The 19,000-nt window shown below is 43.7% G+C and overlaps 1 protein-coding gene across 2 annotated transcripts in view; it reads left to right on the forward strand.

Moving 5' to 3' along the window:
- The first annotated feature begins 10,172 nt into the window (after nt 1-10,172).
- Nucleotides 10,173-19,000, forward strand: part of DLGAP3 (DLG associated protein 3) — a 56,579-nt gene continuing 47,751 nt past the window's right edge. The window contains exon 1 of one of the 2 annotated variants that reach the window (XM_081057980.1): nt 10,173-10,727. The gene's annotated coding sequence lies outside the window, so the exon portion shown is untranslated. Of the gene's footprint in view, nt 10,728-14,368; nt 14,789-19,000 lie in introns of those variants that run through there. The other variant, XM_081057981.1, reaches the window with a different exon arrangement.

Raw genomic sequence — 19,000 nt, forward strand, 5'->3', positions numbered from 1 at the left:
CGGTTCAATTTCTGTATAGGATGGTGGACTGCACCCTCTGCAACTAAAGGTTGAAAACGGCTACTGGACTTGGAGTTGAGCTGTGCCCTCCACAACTAGATTGAAGGACAACGACTTGGAGCTGATGGGCCCTGGAAAACACACTGTTCCCCAGTATTCCCCAATAAAAAAAAAAAAAGTATACATTTTTTTGGCACCCTCAGTATATCTTTAATAAATATATGTTATATTATATGGTAAAGTATAATTGTATATTTTTATAATTATAAAATATAATTACACTTATTAAAAAGATGTGATTTATAAATATTTATATATATTTATATATTTAAAATAGATATTAGACTATATGTAAAAATATATTTAGTAAATATCCCTTATAATAAATAAATATAAATATATTTCCTATTGGTTCCTTTTCTCTGGAGAAACCTAACACAGCTTCTATTAAGAGTATCGAATTTGAATTCAACACTTAAATTTTTAACCCAGTTGGAGTTGAATTTTGTATATTATGTGAAGTAGGAATCCAATTAATTGTTTTTCTAAATAGATAATTTCCCCTCCTTTTCCACTTACTTGCTGTGCCATCTCTATTATATATCTAAGTTCCATATATAAACCTGTTTTTGAACTTTCTAGTCTACTGTACTGATCATTTTGTCTCTGAGCCAGCACCACATGGTCTTGATGCTATTTATACCTTCTTACTAAGTCCTGATATCTGATAAGGCAAATCACATCTCTTCATTCTCTTCTTCAGAAGTGTTTAGGGTTATTAATGAAATCTCTTAGTACCCACTTGGAACTTTTAATACCATTTCAACTTAAAAGTTCCCTGGACCTTTGGAAAAAATGGCTATTTTTCAGATCTGGACAGAAAATGTACAAAACGAGTTAAAACATTTTCTTGTATTGGAAAGTGAGGAAGTTACCAATATTCTGGAGTTGCAAAAGACGCAGCAGACAACTTAATTGGGCTCCTTTTAGTCAAAGATGGGGGAAATACAGCATAAATAGAATAATAACTTCAATTAAAATACATAAAATATGTTTTAATCTATGAGTTTGTACTGCTACGAAAAAACCCTTTTTGGGCAGCTGGATGGCTCAGTTGTTTAGAGCGCGAACTCTCAACAACAAGGTTGCTGGTTCAATTCCTGCACTGGATGGTGGGCTGAGCCCCCTGCAACTAAAGACTGAAAACAGCAACTGGACTTGGAGCTGAGCTTCACCCTCCACAACTAGATTGAAGGACAGCGACTTGGAGCTGATGGGCCCTGGAGAAACACACTGTTCCCCAATAAAATTTCTAAAACAAAAACCCCTCTTCATCAGCTTTAGAATATGCTAATGAGCCAAATCATTGCTTTTATTTGATTGTCTCAATTTTGTATTGAGTTCAAAAGAAATAGTAAAATGCATATTAAATGTAGAAATCTTAATATATACACTCTAAAGTATAATATAATCATAAATGTACCAATAGAAATTTACTTTCATACACATACAGGGTGCCAAAAAAAATGTATACACATTTTAAGAAAGGAAAAGACTATTAAAATTGTAATACTCAATATATTCCAATAACAAAAGATGAATACAAGTCATGTTTGACTTCTGCAATTACAAGAGGTGCTCAAAGTGGTTACCATCAGCGTAATTTTACTACAGTTTTTTTCCTTTCTTAAAATGTTTATACACTTTTTCAGCACCCTGTGTGTGTGTGTGTGTGTGTGTGTGTATGTGTGTATAACTATCATTCAAAGGAAGAGATAGAATAGTGCTTCTCAAATCTAATGTGCACATGCATCAACTGGTGAATATGTTAAAATGCAGGTTTTGATTCAGTAGGGCTATTGTGGGACCTCAGATTCTGCATGTTTAACAAGTTCCCAGGTGGTGCTGATACTGCTGCTCTGTGGACCACACTTTAAGAAGCAAGGATGTAAGTTCTTCTATGTTGTGGCATATATCACTAGTTTGTTCCCTCTTATTGCTGCATGATTTCCAATGTATTAATATTCCAACATTTATTTCCTTATTTTACAATTGATGGGCATTTGTGTTGTTTTCAGTTTGGGGTCATTATGAATTAAATTGTTATAAACATTCTTGTTTTGGTGTGGACATATGCACTCATTTGGGGAGAGTATATACCTAGGAGTAGAATTGCTGGGTCATAGGTATATGTTTAGCTTTAATAGATATTGTCAAACAGTTTATCAAAATGGTTGTATTGTTACACTTACACTTTTACCAGCATTGTGTCAGAGTTCTAGTTACTCCACATTTCACCAACACTTACTTTTTTGTTTTTTTAAAAATATAACCATTCTGTTGGGTGCATGGTTATATTCCAATTGAGGTTTTTTGAACCACTAGAAGATCTCTTTTTAGAAAGCATTTACTCAAGTTTTTTTTACTTGTTTGTTTCATATTGATTTATAGGGATCCCTCATACATTCAGAATGTGAGTTCTTTATCAGATACATGTGTTGTAAATATTTTTCATTTTCACTCTCAATTGTGTCTTTTGATGAACATAAGTTTAATTTTAACAAAATTCAATTTGTCAACATTTTTTCTTTAATTTTAAAAATTGTTGTAAAATACATAAAACATAAAATTACAGTTTTTAGTCTACAATTCAGTGGTCCTAGGGCATTCATATTGTACAACCATTACTACCATCCATCTCCAGAACTTTTTTTCCTCTTGCAAAACTGAAACTGCATACCCATTAAAAAATTACTCTCCATTCTCTTTTTCCCCCCAATCTCTGACAATCACCATTCTACTTTCTGTCTTTATGATTTTGACTACTCTAAATAACTTATGGAAGTGGAATCATACATTATTTGTATTTTTATGACTGGCTTTTCACTAAGCATGTTTTCCTTTGTCTCTTGCAATGTTTTTTGACTTAAAATTTATTTTGTCTGATATTAATATAGACATTCCTGCTCTTGCATTACTGTTTTTTCTTATGGTTAGTTGTTTTTTGCAGTGAAACACTTAAATTCTTTTCTCATTTCCTTCTGTGTATATTCTAGAACTATTTTCTTTGTGGTTATCGTGGGAGTTTCACTTAAAATCCTAAAGCTATGGCACTCTATTTTAACTTCTACCAGCTTAACTTCAATAACATACAAAAGCTCTGTCCCCACCCCTTTTGGTTGTTAATATCACAAAATTACATCTTTATACATAGTGTGTTTCAAAACATAAATTAATAATTATTTTCATTTCCTAATGATTCATTACTTTCCTTAGTTATGTAGAAAACAAGATTTGGCTATGGAGAAAAAGGAACCCTCATACACTTTTGGTGGGAATGCAGACTGGTGCAGCCATTATGGAAGGCAGTGTGGAGGTTCCTCAAAAAATTACGAATAGAATTACCATATGACCCAGCAATCCCGCTCCTGGGTATCTACCCAAAAAATCTGAAAACATTTATACATAAAGACATGTGTGCTCCAATGTTCATTGCAGCTTTGTTTACAGTGGCCAAGACATGGAATCAACCAAAATGTCCTTCGATAGATGAATGGATAAAGAAGTTGTGGTACATATACACAATGGAGTACTATTCGGCGATAAGAAAAGATGATATAGGAACATTTGTGTCAACATGGATGGATCTTGAGAGTATAATGCTAAGTGAAATAAGTCAGACAGAAAAAGCAGAGAACCATATGATTTCACTGATATGAACCAAAACAACAAAAGGTATATAACCCAAAAGGTATATAAACCAAAAGGTATATAAACCAAACGGTATATAAACCAAAAACAACAAAAGAACAAGACAAACAAATGAGAAACAAAAACTCATAGACACAGACAATAGTTTAGTGGTTACCAGAGGGTAAGGGGGATCAAATATATGGTGATGGAAGGAGAATTGACTCTAGGTGGTGAACACACAATGGGATTTATAGATGATGTAATACAGAATTGTACACTTGAAATCTAGGTAATTTTACTAACAATTGTGACCCCAATAAATTAAAAAAAAATAAAATAACTGACAAACAAGAATTATGTAAAACTGCCCTTCAAAAGTGAAGGTAAAAGGGTGGGCCTGGTGGCTCAGGTGGTTGGAGCTCCATGCTCCTAACTCCGAAGGCTGCCGGTTCGATTCCCACATGGGCCAGTGGGCTCTCAACCACAAGGTAGCCGGTTCAACTCCTCGAATCCCACAAGGGATGGTGGGCTCCACCCCCTGCAACTGAGATTGAACAGGGCACCTCGACCTGATCTGCCGCTGAGCTTCCGGATTGCTCAATTGGTTGGAGCATATCCTCTCAACCACAAGGTTGCCGGATTGACTCCCGCAAGGGATGGTGGGCTGTGCCCCCTGCAACTAGAAAACGGCAACTGGACCTGGAGCTGAGCTGCGCCCTCCACAACTAAGACTGAAAGGACAACAACTTGACTTGGAAAAAAGTCCTGGAAGTACAGACTGTTCCCCAATAAAGTCCTGTTCCCCTTCCCCAATAAAAAAAAAAAAGTGAAGGTAAAATAAACATTCTAAGATAAACAAAAACAGAGAGAAATGACTAACAGACATGCCTAAAAAGTGAAGGTAAAATAAACATTCTAAGATAAACAAAAACAGAGAGAAATTGCTAACAGACATGCCTTTAGTAAAGGAAGTCCTGTCACAGTAGATGATAACCTGAGTTCACAGTAAAGGACATGCTCTAGTCTCAAAGATACAAATACGTTGAAAGTAAAAGTATAGAAAAAGATATATAATGCAAATAGTAACAAAAGACAACTGAAGTGGCTACATAAATATCAGGAAAAAAAGACTTTAAAACAAGAAATATTACTAGAGATGAAGAGATATTTTGTGATGATAAAACAGTCAATAAAGTAGGAAGATACAGCAATTATAAGTGTATACGAACATAACAACAAATCACCAAAATACATGTAGCAAAAACTATGGAACAAAAAAGAAAACAAGATTTGGAGTTACAAACCAAATTTACAGTAATACTAACTTTTACGTTATTTTTTTCTTTAATTGTATTAGTTTCTTAAATCATGCAGAAAACAAACGAAAAAAATACAGTTACAAACCATTGTTACAATAATATTAGCTTTTATGATTGCTCATGTATTTACCTTTATTGAGAACTTTATTTCTCCACACAACTTTGAGTTACTGTCTGGTGTCCTTTCATTTCAACCTGTAGGACGTCCTTGAGCATTTCTTACTGGGCAAGTCTGATAGGATAGGATTTTTGATTGACAGTTTTTTCTCTTAACATTTTGAATATATCAGCCACACTCTCCTGGCCTCCAAAGTTTCTGATGAGAAATCTACTTATGATCTCATTGATGATTCTTTGTACATGGCAAGTCACTTCTCTCTAGCTGCTTTCAAAATTCTCTCTTTGTCTTTAAAAGTTTGATTATAATGTGTCTCACTGTGTGTCTCTTTGAGTTCATTCTATTTGGATTTCGTTGGGCTTCTTGGATGTTTATATTCATGTCTATCACCAAATTTTGAAAATTTTCTTCAAATATTCATTCTACCTCTTTCTCTTTCTTATCTCTTTCTAAGACTCCCACAATACATTGGTCCCCTTGATGGTGTCCTATAGGTCCCGTGAGATGTACTTAAAATAGTTCTTCAAGGATAATTTATAGCTTTATATATTTATATTAAAAAAAGAAGAAAATCTGGAGATAAAGAAACTAAGTGTCCAATGTAAGCAGTAAGTTAAAGAATGAGTAAACCCAAAGGAAGTAGATAATAAAAATAAGAGCAAAAATCAAGAAATTAGAAAAGATACTATAAAGAAGATCAACAAAGTTAAGAAATTGCTTCTTTAAAATGATTAAAATATGGAAAATGAGAATCAAGAAAAAGAAAGAATGCACAAATAAACATAAAGGAGGGCACAAATTACAGAGGAAGCAGAGATTCAAATGTTAATAAGAGAATTTTATCAACAACTTTATGACAATACGCTTGAAAACTTAGACAAAATAGACATATTCTTAGAAAAACATAACTTATTAGGATTCACTCAAAAAGAAACAGAAAGCCTAAAATTGTCTTTTGTATAGTCCTGTTAAAGAAACAGAAGCAATAGTAAAACTAAACAAAACTAAACTAAAAACTTCCCATAATGAAAACACCAGTTCCAGATGCTTTTACAGATGCGTTTCACCAAACTTACAGAAAAATTGGATCATTCCAATTATATACAAACTTTTACAGAGAAAAGAAAAAGAGAGAATACTCCCCCAACTCATTCTATGAAGCTAGAATAACTTGGATACCAAATCTTAGATACAAAGACAGGAAAATATCAGGCTTATTTTATTTATTAATATAGAGGCAAAAATCCAAAACAAAATATTAGCAGGTCAAATCCAATGATATTTGTAAAATAAATCATAAAGCTCCTCAGGAAAGTAAAATTTAATATTAGGAAACTCTAGATATAAGTGATCACAACATATTAAAGAAACATATAAAGAACATATAAAGAACATGTAATTGATCACAACATATAAAGAAAAAAACCATATGGTCATGTCAAAAGATACAGAAAAAGCCCTTGATAAAATTCAACATACATTGATTAAAACTCTTAGTAAATTAGAAATAGAACGGAACTTCCTATAGCTGATCAAGAGAAGTCTCCAAAAATCCTACAATAAATATCATCATAAAGAAAAATCGTCAGAGCATTAAAGTTATAAACAAGACAAACATACCCAACAGCACCACTTCTATCTGACATTGTATTCTAGGACCTGGTCAGCACAATAAGACAAGGAAAATAAACCAAAGGCAACAGGATTATTTTATTTCCCTAAATATATACATACATATATATTTCTATAAATATATACATATACATATATATAGTTATTTTATATTGTGTCTCATAATTTTAATAGTTGAGTTCTTTACAGATCTGTTTTTGCTGGTTCTTATTTTTGGTGCCCTGTTTCCTTGTGTGTTGGTGATATTTAACTGTGTGTGGTTCATTTTCTTTGGAACTTTATCTGTGGGAATTATGTGAGGCCTGAGATGAAGGTAAAGTCCTCTAACAAAGATTTACATCTGCTTTTGCCAGACACAACCAATCTGGGACCATTTTATCCTAAATTCTTGATTTGAGATTTTTCAGATTACCTAACTAGAGTGAATTTGATTGCCTGTGCTGTGAGGTCTAACTTGTAGTTATGGATTCTCGGGAGGTGATTCTTCCTCCCTACACTCAATGCTATTGCAAAGGCTTTAAACAGGTAATTTTTCTTGCAATTTCCTAGGTGTGGAGACAGGGTGAGTTTTTCTAGTTCACCTGTACTTAGAGTAGAGAGAGCCATTTTAGGCTTTTAGTTTATGCACGGGAGTATTTGCTCACCTTGGGCAGACCCTGCACTTTATCTTCTTTCCCAAATGCCCTGAGAGATTATGAAAACTGAAGTTCAATTTCATCTGTTAGCAAATACCCCTGTATGAGTTATTTATTGCAACAATATTCTGGCATAACACACCATTCAAAAATTCAGTGGTTCAAATTAAGCATTTGTTACTGCTCAAGAGACCTCAAATTGGCTCAATAGTTCTTCTCATCAGTCAGCTGTATATTTCACATGTTTGGGGATCAGCTGGCTATAGGCTGGTCTAAGATGGTCTTGGCTGGGATAGCATGGCTGGCTTACACTTTGTCTCTCATTCTCTAGAAGGCTATTCCAGGCTTGTTCTCATAGTGGAGGCAGAAAACCAAAGGAGAGCGTAGAAGTATACAAGCCTCTTAAAGCTAAGACTTATACCTGGCATACTATGACTTCTTCCACATTCTATTGGCCAGAGCGAGTCACACATCCCCCAGATTCAAACTATGAGAAAATAGTCCATTTCTTGATTTCAAAGTTATATGGCAAAGGACATGGATTCAGTGAAGAGGTGAATTGGTGCCATTTTTGCAACCAATGTATCACAGCCCTTGGGATAAAGTTAGCTTCAGTGTTCTGCTTACTTCTCTGGGTCTGCCTTCACTTACATTTTAGCTGGAGTGATTTTTATTTCCTTGCTAGTTCATTGACGCATTTAACAAGATTTAAAAATATATTTTATCCACCTGTTTTAAAAAAATCATTTATCACATTTTCAGTGAGAGAATCAACCAAACACCTAGTCTGCCATACTGCTTGATTGACATTTTGATGAGTTTCCATCTCTGTATATATATATTATGCAGCTCTCTACCCGAATTCTATCTCCCAATCTTTGAGACTCTACTCAAATGCCTCCTTTATGCTTCTTTACTTCTTTGAACTGCCTCTCTTCATCTAGGCAGAGCTGGCTGTTGCTGCTAGACTCTAAAAGTATTTTGTGCCCGTCTCTATTGAGGCATGGGATTCCTAATATAGCAATCATAATTTGTGGAGTGCAGGGCCCCTTGCTAAAAAATGATTAAGAATTTCAAGATGTGACATCAGAGTATTAAACCAAGAGTGGGACCGTTTTAAGTGTGGGCTCTGTGTGACTGTACAGCACACACTCCCATGACGCTGGCCCTGATAGTAATTATTGGTTTATATCTCCATCTCCCTCATACATCACTGGATGAGTGTGAGAGAACACTGTCCAAGGTAAGCTTATCTGTTTAATCTTTATGACCCAGCAGGCTAGCAAAGTACCAGGTACAATCAGTAAATGGTTGTTGAATGAACAAATGAAAACTACTCTATGCTATAAAACACATCAACCCTTTGATAACAGCTTTAAGAAAAAAGTAGAAAACCATGTTAAATATCTATTTATTTTAAGATGCTTTGCAGTTTCAGAGTAGTTAACAAAATGTATGTCTTAGAACTGAAAAAACATTGTGGTACTTTTTAGCATTCCACATGATGGCTGTTCTTATAGTTCATGGAAACTGAGTTTCTTTTTCAGTTCTAAAGTGGGTTCCTGGGACCAACTTTCTATCTTATTTCCTCTGATATCTGCTCTTGGCTGATCCCTGGGCTGGGAATTATCTGTGACCTTAGTTCACCATTCAAAAGTCTTAATTAAACTGGTTTTGCAGGCAGCAGGAGAGGTGACCAGTCTGACAATCTCCCAGGAGAGGTGACCAGTCTGGCAGTCTCCCACCAGACTTTTAGGTTTCTTTAGGAAAGGGTCTCCAAACTCCTTTGTGCCATTTATGTCAGGTGGCATCTTTAAACATCTCCTCCGGGAAAGGGAAAAGACTTGGCTCTCAGTTTTAACTCTTTTGGGCCTGTAAATTCTACTTTCTGTGCCTCAGTTTCTCCCTTTGTACAAGGAGGAGACCTAGTGACCCTAAAGGGGTACAAGGAGAAGGGAATTGTTGGGTGAGTGTTGAATCAGAGTTACTTTAAGGTCTGTTCCTAGAGAGGACAGTGGGTCTCCCAAACCCATACCTCATCACCCCAAAGCTTTCAAGATCAGAAAAGGAGGGGAAAGAGGAACAGGACTTTGAGGATCACACTACTCTCCACCTCAACTTTTGCTCATTCTGGGAAATCAGAATCCAGAACCAGCCCCTATCCCACATCTTCAGCCCCTCTCCCTGCGGCTTCCCCAATGAGCCCCCCCACCCCCTTCCCTGCGTGCGCCCATTACAGCATCGCTGTGGGCGCCAACACGGATTCAAGCCAGGAACTGCTGCAGTCAGCTTTCCTCCGCCTCTCCTGGCTCCTGCAGCCTGTGTCCTGGCTCTGCAGCCTCTGGCTGTGCTTCGGACAGTACCCTTTTCTTCCTCCACCCGCCCCAGCCTTGGCACAACCCCTGGCTCAGGGCCTAGAGGTGGGCGGGCACCGTGGGCACAGGTGGGGGGTCCCAGCAAAGTCGGCAGGTATAGCGGGGTTCTCCCTCTTCACTGGAGATGCCTCGTCTGTAAGGACTGTGGGTGGGGGACGCCTGTCAGTGGCTCGGAGGCCGGGCACAGCGCCCCACCCTGGCAGGGGCGGGGGCAGAGGAAGGGGGCTCCTTGAACCGAGGCCAGGAGCTGAAGTCGGGTAGCTAACTGGGAAAACCTGAAGGAGAATCTCCTAAGGGGATGTGCCTGGGGGGCTTGTGTGTGACATTCAGGGTGTGACTGCCTCGATGGGGCGCGAGACCGTGTCTGTGAGACGGTGTGACTGTCTCCCCTATAGCCCGCCTCTGTGCTTAGGTCCTTGTGCCTAGGTCGGCTGTGAATGGCCGTGACACTGTGTGCCTGTTCCTGGATCCCCGGCGGACACTAACCCGGTGGCCCCGTGGGAGGGGACACTTATTTGAAACCCCCGGCTAGGCCTCCCCAGTGTTGCCGCTCAGCGAGGCGGGAGCTCCTCGGAGACCCCTGCAGCCGCCCGCCGGCGGCGACCTGGGCCCTCCTGGGTCCGGCGCGGGGGCGGGGAGTTCGGTCCCCCTCCCTCTCCGGACTCGAGGCTCGGCAGCCCTGCGCGGGGGCGGGGGCGGGGGCGGAGCGCGCGGGCGGGATCCCCCCGCCTCCCCTTCCTGGTCCCCGGGAAATCCAGCCTCCGTGGCTTGGCCGCCTCCCGCTCCGGCTCCCGCTGCCGCTCGGCGCTCGCTCGGGGCTCCGCAGCCGGCGCGGCCCCTCCGCTGGGGGCTCCGCAGTGCCGGGCCCCATCCCTGCCTGCCGGCCCGCCACCGCAGCGCCCCCGGCCCGGGCCGCCGGCACCATGTAACCCGGCCGGAGCCCGAGCTGGGCCAGGTAAGCCGCGGGGAGGGGTGGGGACGGGCCGCGCTCGCCGCGCCCTCTGCAGCGCCCCCATCCTCGGCCAGGCTGCGGCCCGGCGCCGCCCACGCCCCGGGCTCCGGCGGCCTCGGCTCCGGGCCCGGGAGGGGCCGGGGCTGGGCCTCCTCCGCTGCTCCCACCCCCGCCCTCGCCCTCGCCCGGGGCTGGCGGCCCGCGGGCCTGGCCCGAGGGACGGGCGGGGGCACCGCTGCGAGCGAGGACCACTCTCCGGGGTAGCGCCTCGGGGGCTGGCCAGCCCTTGCCCCGCCCGGCCCGGCAGGAGGCTTGGGTGAGGGAGGGAGTAGCCAGCTGGCTTGTTGGGGGGGGAGTGGTGGTGTTGGGGAGACCCGGAGAGAAGTTTCCTCTGCAGGTGTGAGTGTGAGTGCGTGTCGCTGTGTGTCTGTGCTGAGTGTGTGAGTGTGTCCGTGTGTGGGTCTGTGGGTGATTGTGCCAGTGAGTGTATACAGTAGTGTGCGTGTGTCATTGTGCGTGCGTGTGTGTGCGTGTTAGTGGGTGTATGCAGTGAGTGTGAAGGGTGTTACTGTGTATGTATTCACGGACGTGTGTGTCACCACATGTGCCTGTGTATATCTCTGTGAGTGTGTATGTGAATGGATGTGTGTGCCAGTGTGACTGTGTCTCGATAAGTGGGTCCAGGTATCTATGGCCTGTATGAGTGTGTGTGTGTGTGTGTGTGTGTGTTGGTTGTCTGAGAATGTATCTGAGCAGGCTTCACTCTGAGTCACCCGCACCTGAGCTTTTCCCCCCCTCCCCACGGGGGGATTCCAGGTAGTTGGGGGGCATGGGAAAGGGAGATCATACTTTTCAGAGGTCAGATAATCCCCTCTCCCCAGGGACTCCTCATCTTCCCCCACACATACTCAGGCAAGAGCTGCATTGCACTCCCCACCTTGGTCCCCACCTTCACCTACCTCAGGGGGTAATTTCTGTGATGCTCTGGTTGTGTCCTTGCTGTTTGCTGGGGCCCATGGTGGTAGTGGGTTGTGAGGTGAGCTGGAGTGTGTGTGCTTCTTCTTGGGGCCTGGGAACTTGTGTCATCTCAGTAATGTTTCACCAAGGGAACTTTAGAGCCAGAAACAGAGGAGGCCAAGCTTCTGCCCTGTTCTTTGTCATCAGAGCAGGTGGCTGTCCCCCAAACTTCCAGGCCCTAAATTTCCAAGTTCTGGGTCATTAGTTCAGCCTGCTGGCTCTAGGTGGGTCTGTGCTGAAGCTCTTTGAAGTAATAATAATAATAATAAAAACAGTGCCCTTATGTTAACGCAGGGCTTTTGAAAAATGTTCCCCTCTCAACTCTTCTTATCTTGCTAACAGTGCTGGGAAGCAGGAAGGCCAGGTTAAGCCATATGAAATTGCAAATATTCAACTGTTTTTGTTATTTTACCTGCAAAAACAACAATTTCATGTTGTTGAGCCTAATATAATGCCAATTTATAGATGAAGACGTTGAGGATTGAGAAATGAATTGCATTTCCCATAATCCCACACTGTTAGTGGTACAGAAAGCTTCCAACCCAGGTCATTTGGTGACACAAGGAGCTGGGTTGGGCGGAGGTTAGAAAATGTTGCTTCCTGCTGTGCTCTCTCTGACCCTGGGGGTATGGATCTCTATTTCTGCACAGCATTCTCTGGGTTCTGGGGCTACTTCTGCACCCAGCTGCCAAGGCCTAAAAGGGAGAGAGAGAGAAGAGAGGAGGAGGGGAGGGAGAGGCTTCGTGAGTTGGCAGTGAATCAGGGTCTAAAAAGGGAGCTGGGAGGGCTAGGGTGGCAGGTGTTTCTAAAAGGAACATGAACATAAGATGAACATCCTCCGATGTCACCCCCACATGCCTGACCCCCACTGCCCCCCTGATCTAACAGCCAGTGCCCACTGCATTTTATGTCAGGGGGCTCATGTCCAAGGAGTGAGCTTGTATGTAGCTATAGAATGATGGTCAGGGGAGGAACGTTAGAATTAACTTGGTCCAACCTCTTAATTATAAAGTGAAGACACTGAAGCCCGGAAAAGGGAGGGGACTTGCCTAAGGTCACTCAGCGAATTTGTGGGTTCTTGGCTAGTCTTAGCTCAGGAACTTTACAACTCTCCATGTTACTTTCCATTCCTGGAACACTCCCCGCCCTACTCCCCTCCCCATGCTCATCAGAATTGGGCAGAGGGGATTTGGGGAGAAAAATTACAGACTCAGTAAGCCTGAAGCTGTAAGTCCTTCAACCTGGGGCCCCTTTCCAAAGAGAGGGAGCTACAGATGTTCCCGGGGATGGGGATTCCTAGCCATATGTACCAGCAAGGTAGGACCTGGGCTGGTCTTGATTCCTACTGGTGAGAGGCTGGAGCTGCTGCAGGCCAGTCTCCCAGACTTTCTTCTGTGGCAGCGCCTGCTTTAAGCTGCTGCCTGGCACCCCACATCATCTCTCTCCAGCTGATGCTGGGCCTTAAGCTGGCTGAGCTCCATTTTTCTTCATCCCACCCAGTTTCTGATGCATTTTGCCTCTAGCTAGCCTGACAATTCCTTACTTTATGGATTCTTGTTGGGTAGAGAAACTTCTGGGGCTTGTCTGATTTTGGAATGGTCTGTAGTTACCATTGAACCCTTTTAAATTAAACCTAGGAATCTAGGGCAAATGCTAAGGATAATTGCTTCCATTTTACAGATGGGAAGACTGAAATTCAGAGAGGGGCTTCTTGTTTGTTTGGTTTTTCTCTTAACCTACTAAGATGAGTAGCAGAGGTTTTTTGGAGTGAGGGGATAAAGGGAGCAAATGCTTTTGTCTAGAAGGGCTTAAACAGACCCCTTCCAGTGTCTTACCATCCCCATGGTCAGGAAACCTTTCCAGAGTCTGATTTCATTCCCACTTGGTGGATTCAAAGCTTTGTCTCTCAGTGGGGGCTGGAAGAACAGCTGTGTACCCTCCACTATACAAGCATTATGTCTTGATTCCCTCTTTACCCACCCTCCCTCCAGTTTGAAGGCTGCTGGCTCAGCGGGCCTCCTGCTGTCTGGGGAGTCTGGGTTTGAGCTGGGGTGAGGCAGTGGCACCATCGTTATGGTAACGAGCTGCCAGCTCATCGTTGCTAATAACTTGTCAAGTCCCTGGGCTCAAATGCAGTATGCCTTCCCACAAGCCCTTCTCCCCATGTCACAGAAAGATAAAGTGAGGCTGTGAGGGAGGGGCCTATGAATAAGCGAATCTTGGGTGATGGGTGGCCTTGTCCTTGGGGTTGTAGGTGAACAGCTGAGGGAGGTCACTTTGGGGCTGATTTACCCATATGCTTATATAAGTTTGCATGGGCTGTTATATGCCAATACATTCAGAACATACTTATATAAACCTGTACATGCTGGATGACATATTCATGTGCTTTTACACAGCAGCCCACATGCACACATGCTTCCAAGCATCAGGACATGCTTGCGCATGAATATTGCCTCTGCCATCTGCACATAAGGCCCCCAAGAAATCTGGGTTTGTGGGGGTGTCCAGGTATGTGGGTTGGGATCTGATCTTTTTCTGATGCCACATCAAAGTATCTTGTTAACAAAGGGACAGAATGGTCCCAGGGTTTCTTCTTCCTTCCAGGCAAGAGCTCAGAATGGGAGAGGGCTGGGAATGGTGTGGGGGCCCGAAACTCCTAGCTCCCAAAGGCCACTGCCTCTTTGCCCTTTGAGCTCAGGTATTCTCTGCCCCTCTCACTCTCTATTCTTTCTCATCCTCTCCTCTTCCTGTGTGTAAATATTAAAGAGCTGAGCCTGCAGGGCTCATGTAGACATGGGGAGAGAATGAAATTAAAAAGGATTCCCTCGCCCCCATCCTGACACCCCCACCCTGCAGTACCCCGCTCCTGCCTCCTTCCCTCTTCTTTCTCCCCTCCCCATCACTCAGTGCTTCTACAAGTCTCTCCTCCCCCCAGTCCAGATGGGAGCTGGCTCCTTCAGAAAGGGGGCTCAGAACAGGGTGTGGGGAGCTACCTCTCTCTGCCTCCCCTCACCACATCTGCCTACAGGGCTGGGAGCCCCTACGTGAGTATTTCTTTAATTTTTGGGGTGGTGGTTAGGAAAGAAAGTGGTTTTGAGAACCAGCTGTGAGTGGCGTTGTGAAGCGCAGGGCTGAAAGGAGGTGGGTGGGGTCCTGTCTCTAGGCTCCCTCAGGGAAGCCTCGTGTCTGGGTTTCTTTTCTCTCTTTGGACATAGACTGAAGGGAGGAGTACCAGGTGCCTCGGGTGGATGGGAGCGAGTGTGGGAGGGGCAGGGGAGAGGGGCTCCTGTTCTAAAGAGGGTGTGTAGTGGGGTAAGCCTGTTCATTTCTGGCAGGCTGGGTTTCTGGCACGCGGCCCGCAGTCTCTGGGAGCTGTCCCGAGTGCTGAAAGGGACTCGGAGGGGATTTGCTCCTTTGGAACTATCCTGGGTCCTGAAAGGGGCTGCGTTGGGGGCCGATGATGGAAAGGCGGTTGGGCAGCGCTGAGGGCTCACTAGAAAAATTCTCCCAGATGACCCACTTTCCAAGGACAGAGTCCCTGGATGGAAAGACAGATTTGAGGGTCCTCCCTCTGGCTTTAGGCCTCACAGTTATTGGTGGTATTTGGAAAAGGGATTCCTCTTTCCCTGTTTCAGTTCCCCCTCCCCTTTCCCAAACCACCCTACTGTTAGCATGGGGGTAGGGATGGAGGATGATATTGTGGCTGTGAGTCTCATCATAGTTTTTAGTATAACAAGCTTGGGGGTACTGGCACCAGCCATTCTTCTACTGGGTCCCAGAAGTTCAGGCTCAAGGCAGTTCTGGATTAGGAGAGCTTACTTAGGTTTTGCCTGGAGTGGATAGAGCTAAAAAGTTCAGGAGAATTTGATTGACTGACTATGTGGCATCCCTTTGCCCACCATACTTTGGAGTTCAGGACAAGGGACAGTAAAACATTCTGCAAGCCTGTCTTATGCTCTGCCCACTTCAGCCAACAGCTCAGAGCAGCATTTGGGAGAGGATTTTCTTGGGGAGGAAGATTTCTAAGCAAAGAATTCAAAGAGTGGGTGGGTTTTTTCAGTGCCCTGGAGCTGAGAAGGAGGAGGCTACTGGAGATGGGGCAATGGGAAAAGAGGAAGACCGGTGGAAAAAAAATATTCAAATTGGGGGATAGGGTCTGGGTTTCAATCCTCAGTTCCTTTGGAAATTTTTACCCCACTAACTTAGGGTCAGAGTCATCTCAATTTTGGGGGTTCTTATTCTCCATTTTGGTAATTCTGAAGGGAATAGAACAAGGAGTTATTTCTTCAGGCCCCTTCCCTTGTTATTCCAGGGGGATGAGAGCCAAATGTCAGGACATGCAGATGAGACTGTGGGGGACTAACAGGCAGGCAGGGTTGATGGCAGCTTCACCTCCCGTCCCCAAGAGCACAATCAAATATTCAAATGGGATCCTTCTTGAGGGGAGAGGAAGGAGAAGTTTTCCAGATGATGCTAAGCAAAAATAGGTGTGGTAGGAAGTTCAAGAAAAGGGGTGGGTGTTTAGAGACCCCAAACCAAACCCGTTCATCCCTTCCCAGATGTGACTTCTAGTTTAATAAGGAGCCCCTCACCCATCATATTTTTGATGTAACTCATCAAGATGATTCCTCCCATTCTCTAGCTGCTTGGGAAGAGCTGAGTTTTCCTATGCTGTTGGTGCTGGGAGGTGGTGGGTGTGGGTGTGGGTGCCTGTTTGGGGAGGGGAGGTGTTTATGCTCCACTCAGCTCCCTTGGTTACATAACAGCTTTGATAAGACTTTACTTTGGAGCTGCTGCTACTGCCTGAAGCAGTCACCCCTCCACCCCCACATGGAATGCTGGACGTCCACCCCCTTCTCCCTGGTCTCTTGGAGAGTCCTGCTATTCATGATCCAGTGTTTCAGCAGCAGCTTTCTTGCTGGGAGGTGTCTTCAGCTTGGCTCCCTGCTCCCCATCCAGGTCCTGTTTTTTTTAAATACTTGCTTCTTTTGTTATCTTGAGCCCAGGTCACCCCCTTTACATTTTTAAGCCTCTAGGTCTATCCTCTCCTGGGCAGGGCCTTTGGGCTGGGATGGGAGGGGTTCACTGAATATTATGAAGCTGCCCTCTAGGGAAGAAACAGGCATCCTAGGAGATTTTAGGGCCCTGAGGTAATTTTCTTCCTTTGCTCCAATAACTGTTTTGGAATCTGGGAACAGTGGACCACACCCCGAGGTACTGGGAGGAAGGACTCTGGCCTTGCTATTTTCTCTTCTAGAATTAAAGAGTTGTGTGGGTATACATGGGGGGTGGGGACTGCTTCTTGGGCATATTCTGTTGACGATAGGAACAACTTTTCAAATGGAGAATTGGGACACTGGCAAGAAGAAAGAGCAAATGAAAACTTGTGAAGTCACTTGGAGAGAATATGGACTCCTGGCTTTGTGCACAGGATAGAAGCCAGAGGAGGGCCTGGATATCACTGCTATTCCAGTGCAAGTGCATTTCTGCCTATGAGTGGGGATATCGCTGTGTATATGCATGTACATATGTGTGAGTATGCTGTGTGAATGTGTACAAACATTTGTGAGTTTGTGTATGAGTGTACACGTGGACACATATACACATGTACATGCATGTATGACTTATGTACGCATCCATGTGTACATGTGACTGTGAAGGCAATTACTTAATTAAACCTGTGTGTGCGTGTGTGTGTGTGTGTGGTGCTCACCCAGTGATATGTGAGTGTAAGTGTGACTGTGAACATATATGTGGGGACACATACATGCACACATGAATTATCAGCATATGAATATATATAATGTACATAAGTTGAGTCATACATGTGAATAAATGTGACAGAGAGAAAGAATGAGACAGAGAGGGAAAGAGTGAGAGGGAGAGAGGTTCTGATTAAACATTGAGGCTGCCCGAAAGTTGTTTTCCTACAATCTTGAACTTGATACACCCTGATGCCTGTGACTCTTTTCCAGAAAGCAGACTCCTTGAGGTCCCTCAAATTCTCATGTCCTGGGGACCCAATTGTTCCCCACCACCATTCCTATGAAGGCAGTTTGCAGAGGAGAAACCTATGCAGCCTTGGGGACAGCTGAGAAAGGGAGCCGAGCCTAAGCCGGATCAGAAGCGATGTTGTTCGGGAGTGGATGTGGGGAAAGAGTCTGGGAGTTGAACATGAGCAGTACTACAGAAATTCCAAGACTCGAGCAGAACAAGTTGGGTTTAGTGGATGAAAGGGGCAGGGATATTACGGAGGTCGAAGTGTGTGTATAAGCCTCACACGTATGGGCCATGTGGCAATATGTGTGTACAGGTATACGTGTATATTTCTTGTCAATTAATATGCATATCTCAACATAAATGCGCTCACACGTACACACATAAATGTACAGGAATTATATCAACACAGGAATTTGTCAATATGTACATACATGCTAACACACACATACATATGAACAGAGTATGCAGAAATATGTGGGCATATGCTCACACTGGCCTGAATGCAACATGTGTCCCTAACTCATCCGGGCTAGTAACAGCCTGGAATAATCCCTTTTGCATCACGTGTGCCTCACCCAATGCAGGCATTCATTCAACCAATGTTTATTTTATGCCTGTGGTGTGCCATGTACTCTCCGGGACACTGGGGATGGTTCTTGAACTCAGGTAACTTACAATCTAGAGAAGGTAAAACACCTAAAACCAAGTAAGGAGAGTGTTAAGGAAGGTAGGAGCACATAAATGTCCATTAAGAGCCGTGGGGACCTATGAGGGGTGTGTCAGTTCTGGAGTGGGGAAAAGAGGGGCTTGGTAAAGAATCCATAGGAGAGGAGGTCTTTGAGCCGAGGCTGAAAGGTTGAACTGGTGTTCACCAGATGGGCAACTGTTGGAAAAGGTGTTTCAGTTACAGGTGTCCCTATTTCCACCCTTGTCGGCCCTTCCTTCATAGACTCTCCTCCTAAATGCAGCTAGAGTAAGATGAGGTCATGCCTTTCCAGTGGCTTTACATTTCATTGGGAGTGAAATCCAAAGTGCTTAGTGGGTTCTGAGTAACGTAAGTGCTGTGAGTAAACTAGTCCCCAGTGAGGAACCTGGTCTCAGGTGCCACCCTACACAGGTTTCCTTTCAGTTTCACAAAGATGCTGAACACAGTCCCACCTTGAGGCTGTTGTACTAGCTTTTCCCTCAGCCTGAAATGCTCTCCCCCAGATACCCACCTGACTTGCTCCCTCACTTTATTCAAATTTTTGCTCAAG

The sequence above is a fragment of the Rhinolophus hipposideros genome, assembly GCF_964194185.1.
Source record: "Rhinolophus hipposideros genome assembly, chromosome: 8".
Taxonomy (NCBI): Eukaryota; Metazoa; Chordata; class Mammalia; order Chiroptera; family Rhinolophidae; genus Rhinolophus; species Rhinolophus hipposideros.